This window comes from Falco peregrinus, chromosome Z (assembly GCF_023634155.1).
Source record: "Falco peregrinus isolate bFalPer1 chromosome Z, bFalPer1.pri, whole genome shotgun sequence".
NCBI lineage: Eukaryota > Metazoa > Chordata > Aves > Falconiformes > Falconidae > Falco > Falco peregrinus.
The window spans coordinates 71,672,955-71,696,127 of record NC_073739.1 but is presented as its reverse complement, the minus strand read 5'-3'; the positions used below and the strand labels follow the sequence as shown (position 1 = coordinate 71,696,127).

General features: G+C 36.3%; 1 protein-coding gene across 8 annotated transcripts in view; it reads left to right on the top strand.

The window, feature by feature from the left end:
* Positions 1-23,173, top strand: part of NIPBL (NIPBL cohesin loading factor) — a 152,472-nt gene that overhangs the window by 5,064 nt on the left and 124,235 nt on the right. Inside the window, exon 2 of one of the 8 annotated variants that reach the window (XM_055790409.1) lies at positions 2,655-2,756. The exons of the other annotated variants lie outside the window; for them this stretch is intronic. The gene's annotated coding sequence lies outside the window, so the exon portion shown is untranslated. The remainder of the gene's footprint in view (positions 1-2,654; positions 2,757-23,173) is intronic. 8 annotated transcript variants of the gene reach the window in all.

Genomic DNA, 23,173 nt, shown 5'->3' with positions numbered 1-23,173 from the left:
TGCTTCACAAACATTAGAGAATTATTTTTTTGGTACATTTGTAAAAGATTTTTTCCATTTTACAGATGGAAGACTGAAACTGAAGGAAAATAGTAAATTTTAAAAGTGCTTATAAATTTTGAGTAATTTGACATGCTTTATTCTTCAGATTTTTAGTTACTTTACATCACAGTAAGTTTGAGTTTTTTTGCAGTTGTGAGTGCAGTGCATTTCAACATATCAGGCTCGTATTTTCTCATGATGGATCCCTAGGAGGTATAGAATGGATTTTCACTGATGGCCTTAAACATCTATTAAAGTTTCAATTGTCTTGATCATGCCAACAGCTGGAACAGATTTCCTGTCCTGAAAAATAGAAAAGAATCACCCTCCGTATTGTGAAGAACCCAAAATCTCTTTATTGGGAAGAATAGAGATAACAACTAGATAATAACTCAAATTCCCGCAAGTGAACTGGTTGAATGGAATCCTCTGCAGCCTAGTGGTCAGACCATTTCATTGCAATGTCAGTCTGTTGTCCAGCTGCTCTGTGGCTCTGTTAGGAAAGCAAGACGGTTCACAGGTGTCATAAGTGCATTCCTAGCCAGACAATTGCTTTTGAGGTGTCAGAAGTCCAGGTCCAAATGCCTAATCTATATTGGGCAGAGAAGTTCTTGAGATTTTTTCTTCCCATAGGGCTTTTTATGTCCCATCTTCAAGGCATGGCCTAGAGGCAGTGTTTATTATGGAGCAGGTGGAAAAGCAGTGCTCAGTCTTTTCCTTTTTCCTTTTTTTTTTTTCTTTCTGTGTTTACTTGTGATGGAAGTTTTCTGTGAAAATAAGTTGGAGGGGGTTTTAAAAGTTTTTTTCCCGGTTTTTTTTTTGTTTTTTTTTTTTAAGAAGAGTTGATCTTTATAAATGGCAATTTCCAGCAAAAGATCTCTTGGACAGGAAACTGTTTTTAATCAGCTGGAATTATCAACTACATTTTATTCAAATTCCTTGGTAAAAAAGTATAGTGTCCCATAGAAGACACCTCTTCTACTCTGTAACTGTTTGTTTCATGACATATGTATCATGTGCTATATATGAGGCAGAGTTCCTGTAAATAACAAAAAACATTATATGATCACTTAATGAATAACCCGTATAACGCACAAGGGGCTAAATTGTAGGTGTAAGCAACCATAATTCTGACATTCCTTAACACTTTAATGCTTGGTTTTGTAATGTTAACCTTTTTTCTTTCATTTGTATTTTTAATATAATGTAATTTATCAAGCTCCTTGAATGTAAACATGTGTCTGTGATAGCGCAACCCCTCTCCTGTCTGAGCTAACAGTCTCTCATCTGTGTTGATCAGATACTTAGAAAGGATGAGGTTACAAATACTTCTATCTCTGAAATTTTGTTTCCAGGTCTTAGGTCTTAGTAGAGACTCTTGGTTTCTTGCATGTTATTTTCAGGTATATTCAGAATATATATATATATATTCAGGTATGCTGCGTTCTCATTTTCTTTGGATATGCTTGCTGGGTATTAAGGATGGAGGGAAAATTTAGAGGGCCCTCATCACATGCGATGTACAGCAGCTGCCTTGGCTCCTGTAGAAAAAGTAATCTGGAACCTGCTTTTTGGAGTCTAAAAGCTGCGAAAATTTTGGTAATACTCCAACAAGACTCTGGTGAGGGCTTATGGGGTGTACTTTGTAGAGATCTAAAATTGGTTTAACTTTGATTTTTTTCTTTCTTCTTTCTTCTTTTTTTCTTTCCCTAAAGGAAAATTAAAAATCTGGCTGATGATGCAATTGTTAAATTTCTAGTTCAAATTAAGGAGCTTTTTACTACATGGATGCTGGTAGGGGGATGTTTTCTTTTTTTTGTTTTTTTTTTTTTCTTTTTCTTTCTTTCCTGTGTGCTGGGAAATGGATTTTCTTCTACTAGCATGCTCGGTGATGATTTGTTCTTCCTGGAAGTTTCCTTCAAAACTCATGTTGAGGCATAACCTGTAACAGAAAAATTTCAGTGTGTCCTGTTAAAATTTGGCAGTTACAGGGAATTGAAACAGAGTTTAACAAAGTTACTAGCTGACTTTAAGAATGCTTGTTGCTTCTTGTTTGTTCTGTATAGATGTGATTAGCAGTGACTCTTCTTGGTTTCCTGACACCGTTTAAACACAGTGATTTTACTTCTGACTTCACTAAACTTCAGTCATTTAGGCCAAAATCTTCCATACTGAGTGACTGCCCTTTATTAACTAATTCTTTCAATAAAGTTTAAAGCTAAAATAGTTCACTGGCTCATAAGTGTCATGCTAGAGAAAAAGTTTAAAAATTATTTCTGACCTTCTTTTCCAAGTAATTGGAGCACCCCCATTCTTTGGGAAAGGAATTTAAATTTGAGAGTGAGATCACTTTTTGCATTAGGGATGTGCATCTTGTTGACATTCAAAAACCTGTCCAAAAATTGGGCAAGTTATTAGTGCCTGAAAAAGTAGCTGACTTTCTCTGATTGTAGGCACTAATGTTGAAAAACTTTGTGTACAACAGGACTTTCCTAATAAGTACAGTTCTAAGCAGTGAGATGTGATGCAGGCTTTTAGTTTTCTGGTGTCCATTCTTGGCTTATGCACAGTGCTGATTCATTTGAATGTTGAGAAGACAACTGTTGTTGCAGGTGGTCGACAAGGTGAATACGCGGAGAAGAGTGGTGGACTGGAGCAGACTTACACAGGACGGAAAGGGAATGGGAATTTGAAGGGTAGGAATTGGGAGGAAGGTAGGAGCTTGGAGTTCCTAAGGAAGTAATGACTGAACTGTGAGGCCTGTATAAAGGCGCTGGTGGGGCAGATACAGGTGTCCTTAGTAAGGATACACAGGAGCTGTGCAACAGCCTTAGCAAAAAGCCAAAACAGAAGAGTACTTTGGAATTGGGTTTACAGTCAAGGGAAGCAGTTCAGGGATGGGAATGGGTGGGTAGTATGTACTGATAAAGGCCAGAGAGGGGAAGAAGAGAAAATTGCTTGAGAAGTCTGTAGTACAAAACAAGGATTGGCTGGGCAAAGAAGCATTATTTCACACACAAGAATTCGTGGTTTGAATTGTCTTACCCCCAGCTCAGTAGGATTAAAAAAAAGGCTCAGAAATGTCAAGTAATTCTTACAAGAGCAAATGATAGGGAGTTCTGTAGTTAGATTACTTGTGTAGTCTGCATTTGGCATCTTTGTGAATGTATTGTGGTAGTCCTTAAGTTTGTTGTCAGTTTTTTCCTTAGAACAGAATGCCTGTTCTACTAACTGTGTGGAATGAGTGGAGTTGGTTTTGGTTTTTTGGTTTTTGTTTAAAAAAAAAAAAAAAAAGAACAGGTTATATTAATGTTTCCTAGGATTGGCCTTAGATATTGTTGATTCTGCCTTGGGGAAAAGGATAGGCTCCTGAGATTGCTTCCAGTCCTGTCTTATGATTAAATATTTTGATTTCTCTTTGGTGTTCAGTGTGTAGTCCTTTACCTTAATCACTTCACATCTTTAAGCCCTGTTCCAGAGATAGATTTCTTAATTTCCTCAGGAGTTTTTCTGGAATCCTTCACAAATACTTATTTTTAAAATGTTTTTGAGGAGAGTATGTAATATGCAAGTTGGGAACTGAGATGCAGAAGTTAGTATTCATAACTTTGGAAGTCTTAACTGGAGCAACTGTAAGATTAAATTAACTTGAATTTTTTTGTATCATAACGTGTGATAATATTAGAATGGATTTTATTAATTTTGGTTACAAATATGACTAATCAGTGCTTCGTCACGTTAGGCTTCAGAGTGTGCAGGAAGAAAGGAACACAGAAATATTTACCCTTAGTAATAGAAATAGAATGAAATTCTCAAGAGTGAAAATTTTCTGTTTCCTCCTATCTGATCTGCAGCCTGTTTGCCTTCATACTTGTCTTTCATTTTTACTTGAAGTTGGAGAGTCGTGTCTACAACAGACCTTGCAGCCTTATGAATAGCCTCTGATTCATTTCCAGAGCAGATTCCTCCTGTAAGCTGAATGAAGACTGGGCCTGGGGCTGGGAGGGGGGTGTTACACAGTTATGTAATCCAAGGACTGCATCAGAATTCTTGAGTGTAAGAGGCATTTATTAACTTCTGATTGACTTTGCAAATGTGATCTTTCAGCCAAGGGGTGTGTGGGATTTCCTGATAGAAGTCTAGAAAGATTTGTGTTGATACACAGAAGAAGTAATGCTTGAGTAGTTTGGTGATGTCAGCTTTTCTGTGTTGAGCATTCTGTTGTTGTAGAGGGTTTTTTAACATCAGATCTTCAGCATTTTTAATCATACAAATTTTAACTTACGGAAATGCATGTATTATAGTATCTTTTTAAGCATTGTGTTGTAAAACAACTGTCACAGTGCAGCAGGTAAAATTTTGATCTTGATTTCTACATCATGAAAAGGAGTTGGAGTGAGATGAAGAAGGGACTTCATTGTTGCGATGCTATGATTGAACAGGTCAGCCCTTGAGTGTCAATCGAAAATTTGAGATGTGTGAGCATGCATAATGGCACTCACAACTTTGTCTGTGGTGCTGAGTAAGGGATCCATATTGTTTAGTCAATAGAAAACATTGGAGAGATTTTTACCTCCTGAAAGAGAGTTTAAATAAATTTGTTTTCTAATCTTATTCTCTCTTTCAGGCTTTTTGCCCGTTGTAATTAATTTTCTTTGCATTGCGGTGTAGTACTCCTTTGACAAGAGAAGGGAGTGCGTGCTACCCCATAAAATCTTGGAGCCAGTCAAGGACTAATAGATAGTGACAAATGCATGTTTGAACCTCCTGCTACTGAGGATGATTTTAGAATTTCTGTATCTGACATCCTGAGCAAGTACTCCTTGTTCTGCTGAGATTCTGAGTGAAGGGTTGGAGGTGGTGGCTAGCACGCAGTGCATAGTAACCAGTTTTGTGTGTTAGGCATGTTCAAAGTGTGTGTATGACTGGACTTTCCTACTCCGAAGGCCTTGCCCAGACTTAGGTTTGTATTGAGCTCCTTGGTTCTGCAAAAACAGTGGCAGTTCTGACATACACTGAAGAAAAGCTGAACTTTCAGCTAGGTGAACTTTCCTGGTGATAATTCAGGTGACTAATGGCTTAGAGGGTTGCCAGAGCACACTGTGCACTCTAGGGTCACTATTACAAAAGTTTATTTAGAGCTATAGTGCTGCATTTTTACTCACCAGAGTAACTCCCACTGCTTCTGTCTAGTGTGGTGTGAAGTTTAGTCAGGTTATTTATAGAAATGGATCATTTATTGTTACCATGGAAAATATTAAAATATTTGAGGCACTGCAATAAAGAATAGCATGATTTAAGAACTCTTGTGTCTGCAATTTTGTAAATATCATTACGTGAACAAGCCATCATAATACTGGAAGGTAAACATTCTCAGTTTTCACATCACACTGTAATCTTGGCTTGCAACCTGGAGAAAGAATAATGAAAGCTACTTCCTTAATTTAGTGCCATGTTAAAGGATAATGTTGAATTAGTAGGCTTCAGAATAGGAGTTCTCTCTTTTTCTGTAAATGTTTGTGTTTATTCCTGACAAATTCTTTTTCTAGGCTCAAAGTGGACATATGATGTCATGGGATTAAGCTAATTCTTAATCACATCTTGATAAATAATTAGCCAATGAAATCTTATAAAAAGCTCTGTAGGTGGGCTTCTGAGAATTCAGCATGATTTGTTAAGTCCTGATAATTGAAGTTATTGCATGCTCAGCTACAGTGAACGTTTAATTGTGTATATGTAGCCTGTGGCAACTGCATGTAACTTGATTTAATTTAACCTTGTTTCATTGCTGGCTAAGGAAGGTTGAATTGGTTTGCATTTTTCATGGACTAAGTATATATGCATAATTATTGAAAGTCAGCTGATGCACAGTAGCTTGAGAGTCTGGGCTGTCAGCTTGCCCAAATGTGGCTGACACTCCATGGATCTTTATTAGAAGGGAACGGTATTTGAAACAAAGCTGTTGAAAGTCTCCTGCCTGCGCCTAATTACTGTTACAGGTGTAAATTTGAACAAGTGTTTTGGGAAGGATGCTAAAAGTAGGTGAAATACCTCATCGCAAATGATTTTGAAATCCAGTTAGAAGATACCATAAAGCATGTTGTAGATGTAAGCAGATAACTATTTTAAACGAGAAAAAAACCCTCATCAGTTTTATGATGAAGCTTATGCGCTTATGCTATTTTGTAATAAAAAAAACAAACAAAAATTAGAAGATAGATGTACTTTAGTTCTAAAAGTTAGCCTATAGAAATAGCATCATTTACCAAAGGCATTAAATTTTCTCTGCAGAACTTAGAGGTTTTATTAGTAAAATGACATTCACCTTCATAGGAATATTTTAGTTTAGTTTCATGTGCATGATTATGATGAATAAATATTCTGTAAATCAAGTTACATTCAGGTACATTAATAGGGTTTTGTGTCAAGTGATGCTTTAATATTATGCTTCTGTGAATGGATTGCCTTCAGTGGGCTTACTCAAGTGCCTTTACTTGAAATTGATAGGTATCATCTTAATGGCTTCCTGAAATAAGTTAGAATTTTACTTGGACTTTAAATAGCTTAGTCCTGAAACATTAGGGTATTCAAATGCAGTAAAATGTTTATTTGCTGAACTCAGTGATCACAGTAGTAAACAGTCTTGGTGCACACAAGACTATTTAAGAACCACTTTTGTTTTTCTTTAAATAATATATAATAATTTTGTAGATGAGATTTACCCCATTAAAACCAACGGTAACTTTAATGGTTCTGTCATAGTTACTTGTTATTGTTCTGTGATTAATTTGGGTTTTGTCATAATCATTGTTAAGCATTTTATGACTTTGTAAGTTAAAGATGTTTCTGTTTTGGGGGCATGGTGTGGGTGTCAGTTGTGGCCTGGAGTGCTGATTGCTAAGATGCAGTACTGGGCTCCTGCTTGTCATTTCTTTCCAGTAACTTTCAGAACTCTGAATGTAGTTTATGAATTCAACGCTCACGTAGCTTGCTAACATACTCATCAGTGGTATGTTATTATAGATGTTAAGATAACTTGAAATTTATTTTTTTTGTAATCACCTATGTACAAGGTTGATACATATGATTAGTTAATAACTCAGATACTTGTCCACTGAAAAGCACAGAGTCATGTTGGAAAATTTGCTTTCCAATTTTTCAGAAATAAGAAATACCTACTTGACAGCCAGTGTCTTACAAGAGGATGTTTGCTGTGAGTAAACAGTAGGAATAATTAACAGTGGGGGGAGCTCAAGTTCCTTGTAATATGAACCTGGAAAACACAAATGTAAATGAATGTTGGATTATGTGAAATAGCAGTTTAGTGCTATACAGAATACTACTGTCAGTATAAATTTGTGTCTCAGACATAAATGTTATCATGTGTGCCAAAGCATGCAGACAATAATGACAAACATGTGGCCTGGGAAGGTCACTTGTGGTTCTGCAAGCTCTAATTTATGGTGTCCCATGGCAACTGTTACAGAGGAAAAAGGATTATGAATTGAGATGTATCCCTGGATCATGTCCTGTGAGTTTAATGTGAAGAGTTTTAAGTTATTTTTTTGCAGAGGTAAACAGCCTGTTGCCGCAGGAACAGATCTTTTCCTTGGTGCTGCTGTGTTCTCTCAGTTGTATGTTCTGTCACAGAGGCTGGTGGGAAATTAGCAGTTACACTACTGGAAAACAAGACAGAAACTCAGTTGGTTGACGACTTGGATGAATAGCTAGCAAAGGACAGTGTCCCTACCTGTATAGGTGCCTCAGGATCCAATGTAGAGAGGAAAGACTGAGAACTAGTTACTCCTTATTGCTGCTTCAGTGTCTATGTCAGTATTGATGCGAGCTTAAGGTAGCTGAGGCCTGATCTATTTCAGCTGCTTCTGGTTTCTGTTCAAATGGTGTGTGAATGAAACTAGAAGGGTGTCATGCTTCATTTTTAATGCTTCTGTATTGCCAGAATATCCCCATAAAGATGGGCAGCCTCTGGGGCTACTTTAAGCTAAAGCAATTTCAAGTTTGGAAAAAAACCCAAATTGATTCTATTCCTTCTACAATAGCAAAGCTGCAGAGAACTAAGGATCTTCTCCAAAATGAGACTGTGACTTGTGGAATAATGTTAATGTTTCACAGTAGAAAGATGGAGCTACCTCTCTAAAAGGTGTATGTGTATCACCTGCATCTCAGGGAACACTGCAAAGATTGGTTTTATTTTTCCCTCAAAGGTACTTCCCTACAAATACATATTTATAGCATTGCTGTGATTTACGGCTTACTTGGTACATTGTCATTTTCATTCATCAGTGAGTTATGGTAGGCAAACAGCTATAACTGTATTTTTCTCATAATGGGTGACCTGAAATACATAGCACACTTATTTTAGGCTTTTTAAAAATTTCTAGATTTTAATTACTTGAAATATACATGGATAATAAGTTTCATTGGGGGTTTTGTGTTTTTTTTCAACATAAGTAAAACTCAGGACAGTTCAAATATAACTTACTTGCATTTTGAAAGCCATCCTCTTGCTAGAAAAAAGAAATACTGCATTGCAAATAGTTGCAGTTCAAAAAGTTATGAAAATAAAGTGCTGAGCATGCAATTGTGCAAATTCTATTAAAAAATAAAGCATGACTGAGTAATCTGTTCTTCAGTTTATTAATTTATTTGCATGGTCAGTTGTGGTTGTTCATGTATCTTAGCATATGGGCCACACTACACTTTTGCCTTAGCAACAACAGGGACAATAATGCTGTCTGAATTCTGTAGTAGAAAGCTTTATATTAAAGCCTCAGAGAAACTGAGGGCTGTAATTAGCCCTCTCTTTCACAGTAGCGTGTTTTAGATTCTTAGGAAAAGGTAGTAGTCATTTGGAGTGAAGTGCCTGGAGAATAAAGAACACAGAAGATAAGCAGAACATCTGTGGGTTGGGTACAGGTAGGGATGACTCAGGATGAATTATCTTGGCATGGTCCTGTGAAGACTAACGTAACCTTCATGGAGCAGTTCTTGGGCCTTCTCCATATGCCAATGACATAGGCAACTTGGCAGTTCAGTCGGTAACTTGGAACTGTGTCCATGGCTAAAGACAGAGACTTCACTTTTTTTGTAGCTTTTGTTGTAGCGTATCAGTTTGGAATTTAGAGATGCCTTTATAGGATGCATGTGGATTTTTATTTGATCAATAAAATGATATCTGCAACTAACAGTTCACAAATGGGAAAATGCAGTTTTTTGCAGTTTCAATCATTAACTGATGGCCAGCTTTCTCATATTGTAAGGTGTGATTTACATGAATAATGAAAAAATATTTGCCATGTATTAAAGAACAGAGAAATAGTAGCAGTGCATTTATCCTTTCTGAGACTTTACCAGTACCTTCTTTGAAGAAGTAATTCTAAGAGCACTTTTTTCTTTTATTATGTAGGGTTTTTTGCAATTTTTTAATTTGTCAACCTCATTATCTCCTTGCTTTTGTAAGTGAGAGCCTGTGTATGTGACATAATTAGAATATACTTTCTGGAAAGGCCATGTGAATACTTAAGTAACTGAAGCTGGAAACAGGCTTAACTAAACCAAAACAAGCTGCTTGTATAGTGAGACTTAGGTTTCTGCATTTCTTTGATGTCAGTTTAAATATCCTCCTTTTTTTATTAGTATAATCCTGTTTCATTAATAAAGGCTTGGTCATCTCTCTCCCCTCCAACCTTCCCCCAATCTTGAAACTGGCTGTTTAATCACTAGCTCTCATAAGCCAGTCAAGAAGCCGTATAATGAAAGACCACTCTGGGAATGGGAGGAAATAAATATCTTTTCCTGTTTTACTTGGGAGCATTGGCAGAAGAGATTGGTTGGGTGGAGTATGAACGAGACTGCCTTTCCCTGGTTTGTGCATTACAGCACATTAGCAAATGAGAGCTTGCAAGTGTGTGACATGAACAAGATGGAGAGGCTTTATTCCCCTTCTCACCTTGCACAATATGAACACACATATTTTGACTTGAGTGGGTTGGGTAGGTTTGTGGAGAAAACTTGATTGCTGAGGGGGCATGTTAGTTGACTTGCAATTTCATCATTCATTTTACAGTATGGCAGTGTTTGATTAAAAATATTTATAAATTATTTAGGAATACTGACTTTGAAAGTATATTACTAAAATAGATCCTGAGAAATATTTTGGCTGATTGGAAGATGTTAACAATTTACAGATTTCAGTTTAATACAACAGATAACTCTGTATGGATCTCTGCCTCCCACACACACACTTATTTCCTTAGCTTTTGGGGAAATACAGGTTAGGATATATGAATATGTTGTCATGTTTGCTTACTTGCATTTAGTGTTGGCAGTAATGTGAACAAGTGTGAACTTTCTCTTTGTACTGTATGTTGTATAGCTTTTGATGACACTGTACTCCAAAGCAAAATAAAAACAATGTATGACATCTCTGATCATATTTCTGGAAAAGTTATGTCAGTAAAAATGCATAGATTGACATTTTAAAACATAGTGATATTTGAGGGGAAAAAAAATCAGTGTGCTAGACCTGCAATTAGAATGTAACTGAAGTGTTTTTGTTCTAGAAATACTGTAATGGTGTAAAACTGAAACACGTTAGTGCTGTTACTTTAAAATAAAGTCTATTTAAATGTAAACATTTTTCAAAGCTATGTCCACTTTGACAAATGACAAGTGTTCAGTGAAACATTCTAATTAAAAAAAATTCTCATTCAGGTTAATGGACAGCTGTCTAGGAGAGAGGATCTACATAAATCCTTTCTTTCTAGCCATTAATGGTGAGGAGATTGGAATTTTCACCAGTGTCTCTCCCTGTACTTTAATGTAATATGAATAATGTTTATCAACTTCCGGCTATCAAATGATTTCTCTTTTTGTACATGATGAAGATAGTAGCTGTAAGATCTCTTCCAGATCATGCATGTGCTTCTTGTTTTTCCTGTTGTTTTCTAGATCCTATCAAAGTCCACTTCAGAGAGCCTTAGACAGCTTTGATCTCATGAACGATTTTGAAGTTTGCTAAATAGTCTGGTTTACTAAAAGGTTACAGGAGATGGTTAGGACTTTTGGAGGAGGTTCAGTTGTCTTGGCGCTAATATGGATTTTTTTAATATTACTTCAGCAAAGAAAATTTCTTTGTTTACCAGATGTGAATTTAGAAAACACAAGATGTGGAAGGTTAAGGTGCCATAGTTCAGTTTTCACCCATAACCCTATCTACTGTGCTTTTTATGTCAGGTTTATATGACAGGACAGTAGTCACATGGTTGTACAGCTTCCCATCTTCAAGATTGCTATGTGTAAATATGCTTATGCTTAAAAAAATACTGTATGTGCAGTGAATATATCAAGGCCAGCTAGCGAAATTATGGTAGTCAGTAAAGTGTAACTTCATAGCTGAATATTCTAATTTTTTGTACTATAAAATTGGCACTTTAGTTACACAAAATTGACAGTATAGTACTTGGGGAGCATGAAGACCATTAATACAAGCTGATGTGGATGATGTGAAATTAAGTTAGTATCTCTTTCCAGAGTATGGGACCTTATTAGGAGTGACTATACTTAGTGCGCAACCTGTTCTAAGTTATCATGTAGTTAATTTGTTTAGTCTATTTACCTGAACAATAATACTTTCTACACAATAGGAGGAGCAGGAGTTTTGAAAGTTATTAAACTAGTTGATTCAGAACTGTTCAGTTGTAAAGATAAACAGTTGATATACAGGGCTATGATCTTCTGACTCTTTAGAAGTGGAAAAGTAAGGAAAAATCCTTTTATTGCAAATTGATGAATAAAACCTCTCCGTAAAGTTTTATTTACCTTTTGTGGTAAGAACCCTCTTTAACAAAGCAGTTTAATTTACATCTGTGAAAAGGACAGTCTTTAAAAGGTAGATTAAACGTCAGTGATAGTGCTATTGCATGGGTGTCATTACATGTTTAACTGAAGAGTCCATTCTGGATTATGTAATTACCCCTTCACTTTTTTGTGTTTGAGGTGGAAAAAGTGGTTTATGTGTGTTTGTTTTAAATCAGGTTACCAAATATATTGTCATATTCAGGAATTTAACTAAGGAAAACACTAATGGAATCTGAAATCCTCTAGTAATTTCCTAGTTTTTCTTCTCTTAAACCTCATTTTGCTCATCCGGTGATGCCTGTAACTACAGCCTTAATTTACCTAAGCTGAAATAGTTGTTAACTTAGGTACTGTTACTGGGCAAGCGTTTTTATGATGGACTTGATAGTGTTAGTCCTGCTCATGTTATCTGTGTGAGTGTGTCTATATATAATTAAATACAAAGAAAACTGACAAATGTATACTTTGAAAAACAATTTGAGTACCAAGCAGAAAAATACTGCAACTGGCAAGCAGCTGAGCTGTGACTCTTAACAAAAAATATCCTTTTCAATTCCTAAAAAATAGCCTTTCAGAATATTTAATTATTTCTTGATCGTGTCAGTTGCCTTTCAGTCTGTTTTCTGAAACTATGGAGGACATATCTCATTGTTTTGGAAATTACTTTTTTTTTCTCTCATAAGGATTTGTCTATCCAACTGAATGTATTAAGCCACTGAGATAGTACAAGACCAAACCTTCATATTAACAGTAATCACAGTACTCATCTCTGTACTTCAAGTTACTCGTGTAGTATAATCTCTTAGCTTTTCAAGTTCCTAGCTTGAAGAGCAAGTGAGTAAAACATGGTATTATGAAAGGAAAAAACCCAGAGCTTTGCAACTTCTAAATTAAGTTTCCATTACTTTATCTGCAGAGAGTATTTCTGCACCCTTTTTCTAGTCGGGTATCATACACAGTTTTCACAGCTTGTGCCTTAATGACTTTTGAAATTGGATGACTGTTATTAAACTGCTAAGAAATGCCTTTTACCACCAACTACTTGAGAGATCTTGGTTGCATTGTGGCAGAAATCCTGACATTTAGATAGCAATTTTTTTTTAAGTTAACCACTATAATTGCAATACACTGTTTTTGGGAAATGACATACAAACTAATATTTTTTAAAAGTGTGTTAAGTTTTGCCTTAACCATGTATTTTGAATTTAACTTTGGGTTTGATGTTTGCTCTAGTAGGTCTCACTGAATTCCTGGATAAGTTGTATCTTAGACAAATTATACCTTGATTTTCAGAATGCTTGGTGGTACTTGATGGAGGCAGCCTCAAAGACTCTCTACAACCAAAGACTGACTGACAGTGCTTGCTCATAATTTTTCAGAAGCAGCAGGTGGTGGAACATGCAGGCTGAAACTGGTAAAAGTGAGGAAGTCTTTCTTAGCTGACCTAAGCAAGGAAATTGCTTTTCAGGGTGATCAAAACCACAAACAAGTGTTATAAGTTTAAAAATTAACTGGGGAAAAAAATAGTGAAAAGCTTTTAGATAAGGGTGTTTTCTTTTGTGCTGGGCACTACCTAATGTGGGATGTATTCTTAGTTGAACTCTGTTTCTAGTGGAGCTGTATCTGCTTTTGAATAGTATAAAAACTGACATAGCTTATGATTCTTACTGTTCAAGAAAGAAAAAATAGTAGAGAAAAATACCGCACCTGAAAATGTTATAGTGTTAAAAATTCAAAGTGTATTCAGTAACAGCGAAGTACTGGAAGCAATTCTTAAAGCAGTGTTCTCCTGAGCCAATTTTATTGCTTCTCCAATTTATACCATCCTTTTTTTAAAAAAAAAGCTTTTCTGGTTTGCTCCTGCAAAGCTCTCCATGTGACCAAGGTGTTGCAGATGCAGAAACCATTCTCTTGCACAGGTATTGCAAAACTTCCAGTGACTTAAGTGAGTTTCTGCAGGTTGGTTAATACACCAGCAGCTTACATCCCATACAGAAGGCTGAAGTGTGCTTCTCCTGTCATAGGACAGTGATGAAGTTCCAGTGGTCACCTTTTGTTAAATGACCTCTCTTTTCCCCATGCTGTGTCTTCTTAACAGTAGAACAGAAGTACTGTAAATGCCTACACATCGCAGCCCTCTCCAAGCTAGCCAGCTGCAACAAGGTCTTTTACCATCACATACAGCATACCCTTCATGCTAGTCCCTCTGCTGCCTTCTCTTAGCCTCTCCTCATCCAGGGCACACTCCTCTCTCTGCTTCTTCATTGGCTGCCCAACCCCTTAACAGAACCAGCCACACCTGCACCTTATCTACATCGGCCAACCCGCCACCCCTGAAGCCAGCCCACAGCTGTATATTATCAATGCTAATTAACCCAGCTTCATTACTCTACACCTACATTAGCACAAAGTATAGTAACTGCATCAAACTGAGACCAACTGTTCTCTTTATTTTTTTTTTCTTTATTCAGTGGACAACCTAACCTACAAATTTTTTTCGTATTTTGATACTACAGCTTTCAGATTGCACATGTTGCATTCAAAATTATCCTTCTGTAATCAAGGGGAGGAAAAGCAACTAAACCAAACCATATAAGAAATCACGGAAATTGAAAGTGCTTGTTCTCAATAAATTTGATCATATGTTTAATTTTGTGAAGTAAATTTCCAAAAAGATGTAAAGGAGAGAGAGGTATAAGGATGATGTCATTGTACAAGCCTTATTCCTTGTTCACAGAATTCAACTGTAAGACTTTTTTGCTAAAGGCTGGAAATAATTACCTGCAGTTTAATGGACAAATGCCTTGTCCTATCCACCATGTCTTACATTGAACATGCACCTTTGTCTACCCCCTTCTAAAACTTGGACAGCTTACTAGTTTTTGGCATGCCAGTGGACAAGACTGCAGGACCTGTAAATACTTCTGAGAAATGTTGCTACTCAAGCCTAGGCTGCTTGTTTTCTAGTATTTTCTAATGCTGTTTTTTGTGAAACATAAACCATCTTGGGTCATTAAGCTTTTTGAGCAGGATTACCTGACTGTGTTGGAGGCATTGCCAAAATATTCCTGAAGTTTCACCCAGAAGCTGTTACTGCTTTGAAGGAATGGGTGCATAATTTGGAGTTGGTGCTCAGGCTGTCAACTGAATAGAATTCAGGTTAGAGAAGGGCTTGCCCTTAATATCTGAAATAGGAACCTGTACAAAATGAGACATTTTCAGTGGACAGTGAAGATTAAATTCAAAGCATGCTATATATTCATGAATGTCGTCTATACAGTGTTATGTAGTGGGTTAACTATCTACATATATACAGGTATTTCAGACCTCAGCTATGAACTGTTTTCAGTCAGTCTGTTCAGTTGACCAAAACTTACTTCCAGTGAACTGCTGAGGGTTTGTTGGCAAGTGAAACATCAGGTGGAGTTTAAGTTTGGTTCTTCAGAGGCCACCATGGGTAATCCTTGTACCGTATAGAAATAGAAATTGTGATAATTTTGCAGACTTCCTAGTCAGCAGTACTAATAACTTGGTTAAGTCTTAGGTGTTTTTGTCTACAGTAGTTAGTACCAGTGAAAATGGCCAGAGTGTGCCAGTGTTGTTAGGCTGCTGTGCTGCAGAACAGTGTAAGGTGAAGTTTTGTGAATTCTGTGGAACAGCATGATAGAAATTCTCCGGTGACCTAAGTCCATTTGAATAGTGGATGTTATAGTGGTTGTATGTCTTTATTTTGATGTGGATATAGTATATGGTGTTATTTTAAATCCGGTTTATTTTACATCATTCTTGCACATGCTCTTTCTCATACTGATGTTTATCGCTATGTAATTATCCTGCCAGAGGTACAGATAATGCTCAGATTGTACTAGAATAGCTGAAAGCATTTGTCAGGTGTGTGGGATCAAGTAGGGTGTTTGACAGTAGACTGAGCATTGGGGTATGAGTGTTTGAAATGACCAGATTTCCCATATAGACCAACTCTTGATAAGATGGTAGAAAACAGGTGAAACAAGAAATTACCTGCTTTAGATCACCAGGTAGATGAGAGGCCTTTTCGTTAGAGACTCATTTTTGTCATTGAAGATCAAGTTCCTAAGACCTTTCCCTTTTCCCCACTATCCCCCCACCCCCCCCGCCCCTTTTTTTTTTAATCTCCCTTTGTACCTTCTTGCCTGTATGTCTCTGGGGTCAGGTACGCATCTCAGGTTTAAATGATTACTGTATAATATTTAAGAATTTGGAAATACTGGTGGACTGGACAGAAGAATTCAGCACATCTGTGCTCTCAAAGATGACATCACTTTCTCACCACTGTTCCTACTAATACTTGTGTTGTTACACTACAGTGTTGGTCTCACCTGAGGGAGCAAAAGGAGCAGATTAATCCTAGTTTTTCTTAGAGTTTCTGTGGTAATAGTTTCTCTTGATCTTTGTGTGAAGCGATGGGGACAGTGTGGAAGGAAACCTGGCTAATGAATAGAACTGAGAGAAAAGGAAAACAGTAAGACTTAGAATAATTGAATTTGACGGAAGATTTTTGTAAAATACTGTTTTTTGAAGAGTTGCCAGTAGCAACAGTAGTAGGAAAGGAGGAAGATCTTGTTTTGCTTTAGTGGTTGAAAATACACAGATGGAGGCCAAGGGAGATAAAGAAATGATTAGTGCCTTTCTCCTGTTTCTCAATCCAGCTCTTAATTGCATGAGAAATTTAAAATATAGATTTCTTCTTGAGTACCCCCTTTCAGGATAAGATTAGGTCATCTCATTCTTACCCTCCTATTCGTGTACTATATTGCCGTTTCTCATTGAAATGAATAATGAATTAGAGAGCACTAGCTTTTAGTGGCAGTAAGCCACTGAAACAGTTCAGCTGTTACATGGAACTTTATCCTGCGCTTTATGTCAGCACCTTTAGTGCTACGACTTTCCTTAAGCATCTCTGATTCACAGGTTGTCCTGCATTTATGTTTTGTATATTCATTTCTGTTTACTCTTCCTGTTAGCTTATGTATTAATTTAGTCGTGGGACTAATTTTTGTCAACTGATTATGCTACTTCTTGCCTCAGTTTTTACATACACAGTACAGTAAGCCATTTAAATTAATTTATATTATGGATGGTCTAAATTAAAAATATATGAAAACAGTGGAATGTTTCAGACTCCTGCTTCTGTGTCTTTAATCCAGACTTACAGTATGAAACACATATTTTGATAAAATTACCACGCTGATGCAAAAGTAAATGAAATAGAAGGTTTCCTGATGTATAAAGTATGTTTTCTAGGGCTGATTTTCCATTGTCAAATCATGATAGTGTAATGGTTTTATATATTGACAGAGGCATATTTGCACTTCCACAATCAGTGGCAAAGCTGCAGGAAGTCACATGCAGTTACCATAGCTCAGCTAATGCACGGTAGCCTGAAGAACCCTAAGCCAGAATATTGACAGTATACATGGAGAGGAAATCTTGATGACCACAGTCTTTGTACAGAACTAAACTTAAATTCATTCAGTGGATTCATCAGAAAATAATAAAATAATCCATTCCTGAAATAAGCAATTGTCAAAAGCGATGAAAGAATAGCCCTCAGCTGTGTGACTGCCTTCTAAACCAAAAGTTGCCATAATCTTTCAGTCTCAGGAAAGATGGGATAATTTGTAGATAAATAAAGTAGGTAAATACTGTAAAGCAGTGTTAAACATTAAAAGATAGTTAATAGTAAATACATGTTCCAAAGATGGATCTACTAGCTGTTTGAAATAGTGGATTTGTTAAAAAAGACATGAGTAAAAAAATTAAGTTCATTGTATCACTTGTGGATTTAAAGTTGGTAGCTATTTTCAGTACAAGGAAGGATGGGAATACCTGTCGGGAAAACTTTGATGACCTTGGGAGCTCCAGAAATAGAAGTAGGTTGAAATTTAAGTGCCAAATGTTGATACATTTTGAGATTCATTACTAGAATTTCTGTTGTAAGCAGACAGCTTTTCAGCTGGTTATGACAGAGGAAGCATGAAGTCCATGTATATTAATATTATTACAAAATACCTAGTCAGTCATCAGTAAAATGAGACTTTTAAAAGAATATGCAGGTTTTGAATCTATGAGGAGAGGTATGTCTCTGTAGAGGTGCTGAAGTGTCAGAGTGTATGCATTGAGATTGCATTGTGCACGATTCCTTTGTGCTCAGGAAAAAAATAAACAGATGGTATCAAACGTAGAGGTTAGTAAGAAGACTGCGAAAATTTATTTTACGTAAAAACTGATTTTCTAAGAGGAGGCTCAGTGTAACTTAAAGTGCAGCAGTCTGAACTAACTTGTTTACATGGCTTCTGGGATACAGCTGAGAGTGTTTACTATGTGGTAATCTCAAAATTTCACCTATTCGTGCAATGATTCCCAAGCTTTTCTTCTGTCTTGTGCCATTTCTGAGCTTGTGACCGTGATTTTTTTGGAAGTGATGTTAAATTTGTCAAATTTGTAATCTGCTTGTGTTCTTAGCTCCATCTTTAGGGTGTTGCTGAGAGATGGTATAAATGAACTCTCTTAAGTATTCTGGAAGGGTTCACATCTGGAAAGGAGAGGAGCTACAGGCAAAGGCAGTGCAATAAAAAGGCAATATAAGCTGACTCTGAATAATTCCAGTTTGGAAAATGATATGAAGCTCTAAAATGCAAAATAATGAAATACTAGAATTACCTTCCACTAAGAATGATGAAGGCAAAACGTTTAACTAGTTAAGGAAGAAACGTTGATGAAATTACTAAGTGCTTGAAATTCATTATGTGGTATAAATAAGGGACAAGACCTCATTATCAGGGAAATCCTTATTTCTTAAGCAAACAGTGTGATGAATTGTTTAATGATTTCTGATGTATTTAATATGAAAAGATAAGAACTCTAAATAGCAAAAGAACCTGAAAATTACATTACAGGACTACTGTATTTAGCCATATTCAGTGTCATGAAATTACTGTTACAGCTTCAGCTCCTGGTAGCTTTAGATTGCACCTCTGTTTGAAAAGGAACTTTGTCTAATTTATTCAGATTGCTTTCTAAAGTGTATTCTGAGCATTATATTATTACACTGATAGCTAAAATTTCTCTTCTTTTTGGTTCTGTTGGGAGTGTAGAGTCATTGCTACTGCTAGAAGGTGAGATGGATTTGTCCTCTTCACTTTGCTCAGCTGGAATTACTATTCATTCATAAATCCATTGGTGCTAATAAGATTAAGGTTTCCAGGCATCTTAAGGTGGAAATGAAACAAACATTTATAATGTTGAACTGTTTTCATTGAAGGATTTGTGCAAGTATAATGCAGGACCTAAAGAAGCGGTGTGTATGAAATGAAGAACCTGATTTGATGCTGCAGTTGTAGATGGACAGCTGAAAAAACAAAACTTGCTTGGCATATCACTTTGTTTTTGAAATGAATACAATAAATGGTGTTGCTGATCTGTAGTCATACTGCTCTAAGAGCTATTTGTTTGATATGGAAGAATGGCATTGTGCTACGGGATTCACAAGAACACAGTTAAGAACCTCTTTTGGAAAGCTTACTTTCTAAATGCATATTGTATTCATTAGTCTCTTTACCAAAACTATTTATGTTGCTAAGATGTATTTCTTTGTTTCAAAGGGGTAGGCTTGACTGTTTCATTTGCAGTCCAAAATAGTTTTAGGCTGTCTTCCTGACTTTTCGGAGGGGACATTTGTTTGTGAGTGCTTTTGTGAATGACCCTGTTTGATAGATTTTTAGAAATGTGTGTGGAAGGGATGAGGGAGGCTGAGCAGTTTTGTGTTCTCTTTCCTGTGTATCTTGTGCAGAAGTGCCTAGAGCCTTGAGCAGGTGTACTATTCTGTTTCTGTTCAAATTTGAAGAAAAGTTGAGGCACCAAGAGGTGAATTTGACTAGATCAAAGTCATACAGCAAAATGAATTGATAGCCATAAAAAGGAAACATGGTCCTTCTAACCCAATTTGGAGCTCCGTTCTTTTGCTATGAGTTCAGTTCAAATACTAGGAGCTAAGAATGGCTTGGTTATGACAGCAAAGCTGGTATTATATGAAAATCAGAGAACACAAGAGTTTTATCACTGCTTTGGACTGCAGTCCTATAAGGATGGGAAAGGACTTGGCGATTCATCTTCCTTTCATTCCCCAGCAAGGTCAAAGCTTCTCAGCTGGGGAGTGGAAGATGCTTCTCCAATTCCCCCATCTCAAGAACTTAGTAAATAGAGTGAATGGCATCATGATACTTGGCTGTATCGTTATTCTTTACTCAGTGTTGTTGTAATGAAAGCTTCAGATAGTATTACTCATTTTGTCTGAACCACTTGTAGTCAGTAGTACACAATTTCTGCCCCTGATGGTAGAAAAAACATGAAAACTTTCAGAGTACTAACTGATCCTGTTGTGCTTTTTTCCCCCATAAGTGTTTTGTTATTGGTTGGAAATCATTTGAAACTGCTTTGGAAGAAAAACTTAAGTTTGGTTGTTACAGAAAGATAAACATTTAACATTCTCAAAGCTTATAAAAGTCATGTGAAACTAGCCGAAACTTCTATGTTTGCAAAATTTAGAAGTTCATACAAACAAATTCAATTGTATCAGTGGAGTAAAGCTACAAATGGATATGGGTTAAATGAGACTTTGATTATATTACTTTAATATTCTAGGTTCCTGTTGCTTATACCACCCTTATTTCATGACTTGCTAAATTGCAACAGCATTTTGTCATAAGCCCTGTTCTTTTAAATCAGGGATTTGATGTCACCTCTAATTCTTGAGTTAAATTGCTGGTATAGTTCAACTTGCTGACTATTGTATGTGACATCAATAAATGTTTCTTAAGACTGTGAGTGCTGTGTGATTCCTTAGCTTGATTTCTTGCAGTAAGAAATACAGTTGTACCAAATTCTGAATCTTCTCTGCCAGTATCAGCTGTATCTGGAAAAGGAGTGCAAGTCTTTAAGTTTTAAGACAATCTCTTATGGCAGGCTTCAGGAAGACTGTCTTGGCTGAATGTGGTATAAGCTCTAATCAGACTTACCGTGCCATGTTATCTCAGAATAAAATCAGTCATAACTTTAGTTTATAGCATTGACCAGCATCCACATAGCACTGAATTAAAAGTAGGATGTTGTATGTCTGTAGTATATCTGTAGCCTGATAGATGAGGGTTAAATGGTGAAGTTCAAGTTAGTATGAATGTGGGATACAGAAATGCGTGATACAGGTTCTCCTTGGTTACGCCACATGTGGAACAGCTTGTTTTGCTTTTTCTGTAGGGAGAGAAACAGAGGAAGTGTTTATGGGTCATATCCAGAGTTTGTGATGATAATGCCTTATTGATTTCCATCCCTAGCAAGGTACTTGGACTGTGAAGTTGTGTCAGAACTGTCAGATCATGGGTTTAAATGTCAGTCGTTTTGAACTATTCTGGCAATATTTACACGCCACTTTCGGAGGGCAAACATTGCAATTGTAGGCTACTTTGTTACCAAGAGGTACAATTAAAAACAAAACGAATTCTCAGCCCCTCTGACCTGAAATTTTTTCAGAGCTGAAATACAGTTTTCTAACTTCTCACATGCTTGCTTTCTAAAAATCAAAAAATCCTTTCTAATCTGTGATAAAATTGAGTCTATAATGGAGAAACATTTCTGACCCAAATTACTAAGACATTAATTGCCATTATTCTGCTTACTTTTTTTACATACAGATTTCTACTCAACTTAGTAAGGGGTTTTTGTTAGTTTGGTTGGGGTTTTTTGCATTAAATTCTTCAATGAGTGTTAGAATGATAAAAATGCTATTCTCTGTTTCATCTATGAAGTGAAGACTGAGTTTTCATTGGTAGCAAAGGGTAGTTTGTAAGGTAAACGGCCTTGACTTGCCTGTCACACTACTCTGTATGTAGTGTTCATTACAAAAACCAAGACCTTCATGTTCTTACAGTGTTGAAAATACTTCCCAGCATGGAGCTTGAGCAAGAATGAATTCTGTGGCATTTGTAAGGTGAAGATTGAGAGATGTGTGACAGTGCAATGCCTAAGTACAACAGCTGACTTTGACAGGGAGCAGATGACTTAAAAAGCTGTGGATTCTCAAACAGTGGCTCCCCTTGCATTCAAAGTCTTCAAGAGTCATTGGCGGATGGTCATCATCACTGTCATTATTTGTGCCATACATGCTTTAAATGTGATCTAGCGGTCATGTAAGGTAGAATTGGAAACAGAGCAGTATGTTTCTATTCCAGCATGATAATGCTGCACTATATTCTTGAAATCTTCCTTTAGTTATCTTAGGATATTTAAATTACAACAGTGTTACCATTTTATTTTTTAAAAAATAGATTTCTGGATCACATTAATATGTGTAGGTTATATGTTTTACTGATACTCTAAACTGTTTTGGTCACATGTATAACTGTCATTGGTTTTTAATCTGTCTGGGATATCCACTGAGAATTTTTATCAGCAATGGCTTTCAATTTTATGGTCAAAGTATCATGTTTATTCTTTTTTTTTCTCCACCATACATTCCTCCTAGTTTCTAAAATCTTGAGCTGAGTTAGTTTCCTTGGTTTAGACTTGTGATCAGGCAGCTAGAACTGTGTACACACCTTTAATGTAAACTTTATGATGTGTAAAATACATTGGCTGTGCATTATGGTCTTAAAATAGTATGCAAGCAAAGTGAAAGGTTGGGGTTTTTTTAAATTATCAAAATGAAAAATATAGACTGTCATCATCCGTGATGCCATACCTTTTGCATGTAGTATGTGTAAGTTTAGATGGTGAGTTTACATCTAGTTTACTTGAATTATTGTTTTAAAGTACTGTATTAGTAACTGGTTTTACATATTATGTTACTGGCTTACTTCAAATACAGTTGTAGTTACTAAAATATTTTAAAAAGAAGGCTATGCAAACTAAACCAAACATTCTCAAGGTATTGATCAACTGAGTCATTTCTTGAGGGAGATTCTACATGGAAACATAAAAGCCAGTCCACACAGATTGAGATGAAGGACAGACCTTTAGAAGCTGCTGCAACAACTGCAGGAACTAAGAGGGACAAATGAGAAAATGATTACTACAGGGTCTAAAAGTTTGACTATTTTTTTAGTCCTCAGGGATCTCACAAAGATGAAAACCATAAAATTACTGTTTGTGGAGGTTACTGGTCAGTTCTGTAGTTTCTTATAAATTGTGCAGAGTGTTACTGAACAATGTTAAAACA